General features: G+C 39.9%; 1 long non-coding RNA gene across 2 annotated transcripts in view; it reads left to right on the top strand.

Annotated features, from left to right (window-relative positions):
• LOC117286387 overlaps nt 1-9,146 on the top strand; it is an 11,699-nt gene extending 2,553 nt beyond the window's left edge. For both annotated transcript variants that reach the window (XR_004517568.1, XR_004517569.1), the window contains 2 exons: nt 7,475-7,805; nt 7,885-9,146. This is a non-coding gene — a long non-coding RNA (uncharacterized LOC117286387). The remainder of the gene's footprint in view (nt 1-7,474; nt 7,806-7,884) is intronic.
• The last annotated feature ends 1,873 nt before the right edge of the window (nt 9,147-11,019 follow it).

Below are 11,019 nucleotides of genomic sequence, written 5' to 3' on the forward strand. Positions count from 1 at the left end.
TAGGGAATCCTAAAATAAAACTAAAAAGGAAAGTAAAAGAGAAAAGGCAATGATGTAAGATTAAAATAATCCTTAATTCTGAAGATGACAATGGTCCCTTAACATATTTAAATTGCTTCTTGCTCTTGTAGTCTTATCTTACTCTTTTTTTCATTATTTAGAGAATACTTTATTAGGTTCTGTAATCAAACCCATGTAGATATGACCTTACATATTTAGTACAGTGCGTTACCCCTGTACAAATGGAAAGAAAAATTAACACTTCTAGACAAATATGGCTGTCCATTTCTGTACAATACTAAATCAACAAAGTAAATTGGGATAACTTTTTCCAAAGTTGACAGCACCATTAAAGTTTCCCAAAATTCAATTTATATATATATGTATATATATGTTTATATTTATATAAAAATACTAATAATAGCAGTATGTTATGCATCAATACTAGCAACAGCTTTTCCAGGTTCTGCAGTCATCTGAACAAAATTATAGACACTCAGAACATTCCATTAAACAACAACAACAACAACAACAACAAAAACAAAGAAAATAATAATATCCAGAAAACAGCAAAGTTCTGTTGCTGTTGTGGTACCTGGCACCATTTTTTTTTATTAGCATCTTAATCATCATCTGGAAAGAGAACATCCTAGAGTAATATCATTAAATATAGCTCTGATAAAGCATGGTCAGTACTATGTATCATAAAGCAGGTACAAGATATTTTACATTCACAGAGGTATGATACAGTACCATCCTACATCAATAATCCTAGAATCAGTTTTGGTTTGAAATTTGCTTTGTCTGCAAATAAGATTGCTACCCATGTTTTTTTCTGGACTCCTGTCACATGGAGAATTGTTTTCTATCTTTTTGCTTTCAGTCTATGGGCTTCTTTTTGCACTAGGTGTGTTTCTTGTATACAACATATTGTTGGATTTTGCTTCTTATTCCATTTTGCCAGTCTATTCCTCTTGATTGGTGAGTTGAAGACATTGACATTGCTAGTTATAACTGATGTGTGCTGACTTATTATTGACATGTTATTGGCCTTTTGTTGACTCTTTTTACTTTTTCACCTTCTCCTTTTAGTTTCTTGCCTTGCCTATTTGATTTGCTCTGTTGGGCCTCATGGTGTTGTTGCCTTCATTGTCTTTTTCTAGGATCTTGTTTAGAATTGTTTCTAGTGCTGGTTTGGTATTCATGTAGTTTCTCAGGTGTTCTTTGCGGAAGTGTCTTATTTCCTCATCCATTTTGAAAGAGAGTTTTGCAGGGTCCATCAGTGTAGGTTGGAGGTTGTTCTCTTTTAGTACTTGAAATATCTCATTCCAGGCTCTCCTTGACCCAAGGGTTTGTGTTGAAAAGTCTGCTGTGATTCTGATGGGCTTTCCTTTGCATGTTATCTGTTTCTTTTCTCTTACTGCTTGTAGTATTTTGTTTTTCTGTTGGGTTTCGGGGATCTTGATTATTATATGTCTAGATTTTTTTCAATTGTGGCTAGTTGGGGCCCTTTATGCCTCAGTTATCTGAATGTCAAATTCTTCCCCTCTGTTTGGGAAGTTTTCTGTCATTAATTCTGCGAACAGCTTCTTTAAGTCATTTGTATTTTCTCCTGCTACTTCATGGATTCCTATCAGTCTTATGTTATTCTTCTTTGCATCATCTAGGAGTTGTTGGGTTGATTTATCATGATCCCTTACTGTTTTTAAGAGATCTCTCTTTTCATGGTCACTGACTGCAATCATATCTTCTATATCTGAGAGTCTATCTTTGCATTCTTTTGTTCTGTTGTGTACACTTTCAATGGAGTGTTTAATCTCCTGGATATCTGTTTGAATCTGTTTTATGGATTCCATTTCTTTCCTATGTTGGGCATTTATTTTTTCCATTTCTTTCTTATGCTGGACTTTCATGGCTTCTATCATGGTCCTGAGCTCATCTATTTTTGTGTCAGTTTCTGCTCTAGAGTCTCGAATCATGACTTCCATTTTACTCACTATCTCTACGGTTATCTGGGAAATTATTTCTGATTTGAATTTTTCTAGAGCCTGATTGATCTGTTTTGTTACTTCCTGTGCTTTGAGTTCAGGGTGTCCTGGTCGTTCACTATCAGCCTTTTCATCCTCATATGCCCTATGTTTGCCATTGGTGAACTGGAAGTCTGTCTTTGTGTCTTGCTTAAGTGTTTTCTCATTTTTATTTTTGTTGTCAGACTGTCCTTGGTTTAATCTCTGGGATATCACCCAAAGCTTCCTGATATAGTTGCGCCCTAGCTTCTGTGTCTCTAATTACTCACAGACATTCTCATCTTCATAACATCACAGAAAACAGCTCATCAAATCAACCACAATGCTTTATCCCAACTGATACAATCAGCAACACATTAAGATCAAGCACAACTTGGAAAGTGACCATCTATGGTAGTCACTAGTCTATCACCCTTAAATCATTTGAATTAAATTGAAATCAAGAAGCAGTCCAGAACATGTCTGCAGTGAACAAAATTTCAGTATAGTGTATTTACCATTTAATGGCATGACCCCCTGACCTCAGCTAGCTGATGGCTGAACCCCATGACACAGACTGACCTCAGGGTTTGCCTATTTGATTTGCTCTGTTGGGCCTCATGGTGTTGTTGCCTTCATTGTCTTTTTCTAGGATCTTGTTTAGAATTGTTTCTAGTGCTGGTTTGGTATTCATGTAGTTTCTCAGGTGTTCTTTGCGGAAGTGTCTTATTTCCTCATCCATTTTGAAAGAGAGTTTTGCAGGGTCCATCAGTGTAGGTTGGAGGTTGTTCTCTTTTAGTACTTGAAATATCTCATTCCAGGCTCTCCTTGACCCAAGGGTTTGTGTTGAAAAGTCTGCTGTGATTCTGATGGGCTTTCCTTTGCATGTTATCTGTTTCTTTTCTCTTACTGCTTGTAGTATTTTGTTTTTCTGTTGGGTTTCGGGGATCTTGATTATTATATGTCTAGATTTTTTTCAATTGTGGCTAGTTGGGGCCCTTTATGCCTCAGTTATCTGAATGTCAAATTCTTCCCCTCTGTTTGGGAAGTTTTCTGTCATTAATTCTGCGAACAGCTTCTTTAAGTCATTTGTATTTTCTCCTGCTACTTCATGGATTCCTATCAGTCTTATGTTATTCTTCTTTGCATCATCTAGGAGTTGTTGGGTTGATTTATCATGATCCCTTACTGTTTTTAAGAGATCTCTCTTTTCATGGTCACTGACTGCAATCATATCTTCTATATCTGAGAGTCTATCTTTGCATTCTTTTGTTCTGTTGTGTACACTTTCAATGGAGTGTTTAATCTCCTGGATATCTGTTTGAATCTGTTTTATGGATTCCATTTCTTTCCTATGTTGGGCATTTATTTTTTCCATTTCTTTCTTATGCTGGACTTTCATGGCTTCTATCATGGTCCTGAGCTCATCTATTTTTGTGTCAGTTTCTGCTCTAGAGTCTCGAATCATGACTTCCATTTTACTCACTATCTCTACGGTTATCTGGGAAATTATTTCTGATTTGAATTTTTCTAGAGCCTGATTGATCTGTTTTGTTACTTCCTGTGCTTTGAGTTCAGGGTGTCCTGGTCGTTCACTATCAGCCTTTTCATCCTCATATGCCCTATGTTTGCCATTGGTGAACTGGAAGTCTGTCTTTGTGTCTTGCTTAACTGTTTTCTCATTTTTATTTTTGTTGTCAGACTGTCCTTGGTTTAATCTCTGGGATATCACCCAAAGCTTCCTGATATAGTTGCGCCCTAGCTTCTGTGTCTCTAATTACTCACAGACATTCTCATCTTCATAACATCACAGAAAACAGCTCATCAAATCAACCACAATGCTTTATCCCAACTGATACAATCAGCAACACATTAAGATCAAGCACAACTTGGAAAGTGACCATCTATGGTAGTCACTAGTCTATCACCCTTAAATCATTTGAATTAAATTGAAATCAAGAAGCAGTCCAGAACATGTCTGCAGTGAACAAAATTTCAGTATAGTGTATTTACCATTTAATGGCATGACCCCCTGACCTCAGCTAGCTGATGGCTGAACCCCATGACACAGACTGACCTCAGGGTGCAAGGCCCAGATTGAGTTCCCCAACCTTCTGAATGGTTGAACTCCACAACGTTCTATTACAGGTTTCCCACACCCTTTATTTAAAGATGTTCAAAGTTGGGAACTCAGAAAAATACCCTTGATGACCACCTCTGCCTCTGCAGAGTGGGTCCAAAGGCTGGCACAATCAGGAGGTCTGAGAGTGCACAGAGGGCGGGGTATGGGAACTGAGGGGCTCCTGTGCGGCTGCCTTCCTGGCACTGGAGTGATGGCGGCTGGGGTGGAAGAAGGCATGGCTCTCCTTCCAGAGGTGGATACAGGCCCAGGCTACCTTCCCGGTGAAGCGCATTCTTTAGTACCATCCTAAGAAAGAAAGGAAGCACAGCAAGTAGTTTTTTAATTCATGCCTGTCTTGAATGTATCTCAAAAATATTTAAACAAATATTTAAATATTTTAAATATTTGAATATTTAAACAAAAGATCATTCCAGTAAAAGACCCTAATATGCAAAAAAACATTTCTCCTTGCTTTAAGCACACTTATTGCTATTGCAACTTTCCAAAGCAGCTGTCCAATTTCTTTTCCATGAGGGACTTTAAGAGCTGTGATCAGAAAAACAGTCAGTGCTGCTGCGGAGTGCCGTCCGGTGTAGAGCAGGCTGGTGAGAAGATCACAGTGCATCCCCTTCCAACTCAGTCACCAGACCTGGCTCAGTACAACTTCTAGCTCACCACTAAAGTAAGAATGACCTTGGAAGGAAAATGTTTTGAATTCAGTCAGGACAACAGAGCAGCCACAACAGCACAACAAAAGACACTCATGAAAGAGCACTTCCAGACTAGCCCCAGAAAGTGCCAAGAACAGTGGGATAATCATGCTGAAGTAAGGGGAGTATTTTAAGGGAGATTAATAGCAATTTCTTTTACTGTAATACATTTTAAAAATTAAAACACCATATTTTTCAGTCACATGTCATATATATTCTGGGTACTTCCTTGATAATTCGATTGATAATAACTCTGTCTACATGGAAAATAATTTTGTTGTGCAATTGGTTTGCAACATTGCTGTAGAAAAGTCTGGTTTTCATTCAGATTCCTGTTGAAGCCTTTATCTTCCCTTGGAGTTTGTTACATTTTTGCCAATTCCAGATATTCTAAAATTGACAGTATTATGCCTTGGTGTGGTTTATCAATTATTATCTATTGATTAATAGGCAGACACTTGATACCCTCTGCTGTATGGGAGTCAAAGTCCACACAGATCGGGTGCAGCCTATGACAGATACCCTAGTCCAGACCCACCCAGACCCCTCAGGAAGGCAGCTCTCGCTGCTCTGGCTACAACGTTCCCCTCAGCTAAGGCCCTTCCACGCAGCCTGGCAGTGACTGCCCTGTGTTAATCTGCCTCTCCCAGGAGCAGCCTGCTGTCAGTGGCGGATGCATGCTGGGATACAGCCCTGGCGTCTTCTTCACTTCGGGCAGTTCTGAAGGACCATTCCAGCTCCGACCTCCAAGTCATCTAGCTTTCCCCAAGATTTCACCATGCTCAGTCCAGCTTTCTCCTCAACCCTGCCTTTTTTATTTCTGTTCCATGGATCCTGCACCTGTACCTGCCACTCAATGTTGATGGTCAACTTGGCTGGATAAAGGGACTCCTGGGTGGTGTTTGGTTTGTGAGGGTATGAAGCTCTGATCAGTTAACCCATGGACACGGGGGTGGGTCACGAGTATGTGACCTGGGGCTGCTCTTTGTCCCCTTACTCTCAGACTCTTCTACTCTGCTTCTCTACAGCTGTACCATGAGCAGCTTCCCCAGTCCACTCTCCTGCCTTGGCATCAGGCCACAGTGGACTGAAGTTCTCAGCCTGTGAGACAGACAGAGCTCTCCCACTTTGCATTGAGGCTGTCAAGTGTGTTGTCCTAGCAATAGGAGAGCGGACCAGGACACGGGATGCGTCTGCGCTGAAGGATACCCTGAATGTCCATCTCTGTCTATAGTAGTCCAGGGACAGGGACAGCTCGCTGTGGCATGCCCCACCCTTGCTAAATATATTCCACGTTGGCCAGGGCCAGGCCACATCCATGTGGATCCCACACCCTTCCGTGTGAGCACACTTCCTTTGCTAATTTTCTTCCCACTATTCCAGCTCTCTTTCTGCATGTTTACTTGAATGTTGTACTTATTTTATTGATCTTATTTTGTTATCTTTTCCCTACTATCAATAATGTTTTTCAGTTTTTTGTTTTTTGTTTTTTTTTGTATTGGGGATCAAACAGTCCCTTGTGCTTGGGAGTCAGGCAGCAGAACCACTGAGCCAAATCCCTGGCCCTGTTTTTAAATGTTTTACTTCTGCCATAAGGATTTTCTTGACTTATCTTTGAATATTGTAATTACTTTATTTCAGTATCATATATTTATTTCCAAATAGCCTTTAACATGTTACCTTTCTTCTTCCTCCCTCCTTTTCTCTTTTTTTCTTCCTGCTACCTTCCTTTATTTTGTTTTTTTGAGAGGGTCTCACTATCTAGTTCAGACCACCCTGGAACTCACTGTGTAGCCCAGGCTGGTCTCGAAGTCTCAGTGATCTTCCTGCTTCAGCCTCCTGAGTGCTGGGATTACAGGCGTGGGCTACCACACTGAGCTCTGCTACTTTCTTTTTACTTCATGGCTACAATATATTCTGCTATGTCCTAGAATTCACTTTAGTTAATCACTCCATGTGTATGAGTGAAGAGAGCTGAAGTATAAATAAACTGTGAGCACAGACTGTACACATTATTTAATCTATGGCTTAATTTTATAGATGGTGAGAAAATCAAATAACAGAATTCATGTAAACAATTCACAATAACATTCAAATAACTGAATTCATGTAAAATATAAGTGTTCAAGAAATATTAGAATAAAAAGCTAGTGGGGTGACATTAATTTCAAATAAAGTATAGTTTTACCTTGAAGTTCACAGCAGCATTTAATATGAGATGAAAGCAAAGATCTGAAACATTTTAGAATAGGTAAGAAACCATCCCAAGTGATCATCAGTTTTTATGATTGTAGGATAATATAATCTACTTAATTGGATTATTGGCTTTTTAATGGCAGAGAGGAGTCCTTACCTAAGTCAATTATCAGATGTTTTCACATTTTAACTCTGTATAAAATGGGTCTGACCAGGACTTTTTGCCTCTTACATTTCAGAATGGTATTATATTCCAGAACATCTTCAGTGTTACCAGCATTATATTTCACCATCACACTTTTTCATCTGTAGTTATTTCCTCCTGGGTGAATGTGTAAGGAAAATGGTTTTAAGACAGAACATTAGAAATAGACTACATCATTGTTTCCCAGCATCTTCCTTCACACATTTATTCATTCTTTCTTTTGTTTACTCCACAGCCCTCTCTCCTCTCTCTCTATGAATTAAGCAGCTGTTGTTGTGTCTACTGGGTAAGGCACAATATAGAAGGAAGAGCTTCTGTTTCATCCTCACCTGTGAAGGATTTCTGCCACCAGGCAGGGTTCGTGGCTGCAGAGTCTCTCACGACTTAACCTCGAGCTCAGTAGATGGGAGCTGCAGAACAACAGCAGGCCTTGGACATCCACGTTCAGCCTGTGGGTCCTTCCTCCATGCATGCCCCTGAACGTGTGCTGCCTGGTTCCATGCCATCGCTCTGCCTTGCCTGTGTGTGGCTGTGAACTCCTGGGAGGGCAAGAGACTAACTTTCATGTGTGTATATTTTTTCTACTTTCTGTTCTTCAGCTTCTGACCCCTCTAGTTGCTGGAAACATTATTCTTCTCATTGCAGGAACTCATTGAAGATGGTTAAGACAAGAAATTTTAAATGAACAAAACATGCTATTGTCAAGAGCTGGAGAAATTGCTGTTTTAAGAGGAAGTTTCACAAAGCAACACAACAGCATAGAACCGTTGAATGAGTCGGGAAGGCTCTGGGTCAGGTGAGAGGAAATATGATTATAAAATCGGTTCCCTTGGGGCTCTGAAATACCATTTCTGAGCCTTGCTCACTGCTCTTAGTAAGACAGACTTGATATCTTTTCTCCGCTGTATCTCTGGAAGACAAGAGCATAAATTGCATAACGTGTGTGAAAACAATCTGATCTCCTTGGAAGATGGGATGACAGCCACAAGGTGTGGGGTTATGATTTTCTTTCTGGAACTTGGCTCTCAAAATAATGGCCCAAGTAGCATCATTGGAAGGAAAATATTTTATTCATCATGATCTTTTAATTGCAGGAACTCAATGTGATATAACATATTGGCTCAGAAGTCCAATACAAATGGGATCAGATGCTTCTTAAATTAAGGCGAATGCTTTACTGTATTAGTCAGGAGGGCTAAGCTAGTGCTGCGTAACAAGCAACTCCAAGATATCAGTGACATAACTCCTTAAATTATTCCTCAAGAATGCAAAAGCAGGTGGAGTCCAGATACTTAATTCTCTGCCAGTGCAGTGATCCAGCAGCCTGTGCCCCCTCAGTCTTGTGACTCCCCCATCACAGCCGGAGGTCTTCTCCATAACTGCTGTTCAGAGGGAAGAGAGACTCATTCCACTGTCCCAGCCTGGAAGTGTTGCATCCTGTTCCCTTACCCATCAGCTGCTGTTCATCAGCACCATATACACACACCACTCGGGAGTGTAGTCTCCCCGGCACCCATCAGGGAAAGGAGAATGGGCACTGGGAAGAGAATAATGTCTACCATACTAATATAATTACAAATACTGCTGATTGCCATTCTCTCGATCCTAAGGTGTAACTTAAGAGGACAGTAACCCACACTAGTAACTGCTGTTGGAGAACCCAGAGACTACAACCAAGAAGAAGTCAGTAACAGCAAGTCTCAGACATTTACTTGCTATCTTTCACATACAACTTTGTTTCTATGGCTGAATTAAGTAATCAATGGCAGGATTATTCCTTGGAATAAATAAAGCGAATAGGTTTATTTGCATAAAACTTTTCAGACCCTTTAACATAATATGAACATTGTGAATCTTACCCTCAGAATATTAAAAAAAATACTTTTGAACATAGGGAGCATGACTGTGTCCCCAGTGTTTTCCTCAGATTACTTCGTAAGTGAGTATCATACTTAGGGAAATGCTACATTGGTTACATTATGCTTACAAAGCTGTTTTTCAGAATGTTATTTGATTTAAAATGTCCTGAATATCATGTGCTCAGGAGGCAGAATTTTTGGAATATGATTAGGTCACAGAAGCTCTGCAATTGTCAGTGGATGGATCAGTGGGTGAGTTCATAGCTAAACACGATGTTAGGAGATCAGAGAAAGTGAGTCACTGGGGAGGTGACCTAGAAGGCCGCATTCTTGTCCCTGCTCCTCCCTTCTCTCTCTCCCTCTCTTTCCCCCATCCTTCCCTCTGCTTCTTGGCTGTCATGGTGAGCAGCCTTCTTCTTCTCTACCCTCTCATCGTGCCACTTTTGCCTTGCAGCATGGCAACCGTGGACTGAACCCTCCGAAATCATGAGCTAAAATAAACCTCTTGTCCTTTAAATTGAAGGTGTTGGGTATTTTGTCCCAGCAACAGGAAAGTGACTAATTTCATACAAAGTTAGTCTTTGGCAGTTAGCCTCATCCACACTGGTTAATAAACAGGCATTTCTTTTCTGCTCCTACTTAGACAGCCGTTTTTTTCATACCCTGACTTTGAAGATGTTCCATTGACTTATATTCCACTTATAAACAAACACCAAGATGGATAAGATACATTCTGTATTATTGTTACTAATTACTGTTATTTTGAGCCAGGTTCTCCTTATGTTGCCCAGTCTTGAACTCATGAACATGCCTGCCTCAACCTTCCCAGTAGCTGGGGTTATAGGCATGTACCATTGCACCTGACATAGTGTTTTTTTTTTAAATGCTACACATAGATTAGAAGAGAATTAGATGCAAAACAAATAATGTAAATGTCCTATGTGTTATTATAAACATAGCAATGATCTATGGGAACATAAAACACGTGGAAAATTCTCCTTTTATGAATTAGGAGCCCTTCAAAGACTTCCACGTGAGCTATTATTAAGTCTCTTCTATTGTTTATTTGGAAAAAGAATATTCTGGTGCTCATATCTGGGCTTACTTTATGCAAGTTATGTTGTATCTTATCCATTTTGACCCACTGGGATGACTGCACAACATTTCTTGTACTCCTGTTAGAGAAATTGTTCAGTAGCTTTCCCTCTTGGCTTCTATCACAGATTTGATTAGTCTTTTTTGCACATTCTCATTCAAGTCCCTAACAATAATTTTGCTCAAGGTAAGGCCAATGACCTCGATACAGAACTGCAGTCACTATTAGGAAACTTCATGACACTAGAGAATTATTTTCTGTTTCAAACCAATTTCAGCCTAAGTGAAAGCTCTGAATAAAGGAAGCAATTTAAACCATTCTAAGGGGACCCCTGCTGTGTAAATATTCTTCTGGTCGAGAGTTTCGTCTGAGAAGGCAGATATTGCAGTTGTTACTGATCTTTATTTTTGACATTTCCTTTTTTAGTTGCTAATTCAGAGTGAAAATTCTCTGACCCTATGTATTTCTGCTGGGGTGATTTCTTTCTTTCTTTTGTTGTTGTTTGTTCTTGCAAAATTGAATGGTTCTGCTTGTGCCAGCTTGATTGGTTGGTTTGGAAGCAGCTCAAGGGATTCGTAAAGCATACTTCTGCTGTGTCATGGATGCATGACCATAATATTATGTATTGTCTCTGGCCCCTTCCTCTCTGGCACTGTTGCTCTACTCTGCCTCTGAACCATTCTGAACTCCCACTCCCTTTCACCATGACGTTCCTGCCTTGGCGCCAGCTGACCATGGATTACATACTCTGAAACCATGAGCCAAATGAAGAAACTTCTCTTCATTTCAGTTGTGGGTGACAGGTATTTTGTCCCAGCATCAAAA

Source organism: Fukomys damarensis, unplaced genomic scaffold (assembly GCF_012274545.1).
Source record: "Fukomys damarensis isolate Sample0158 unplaced genomic scaffold, DMR_v1.0_HiC HiC_scaffold_16, whole genome shotgun sequence".
Taxonomy (NCBI): domain Eukaryota; kingdom Metazoa; phylum Chordata; class Mammalia; order Rodentia; family Bathyergidae; genus Fukomys; species Fukomys damarensis.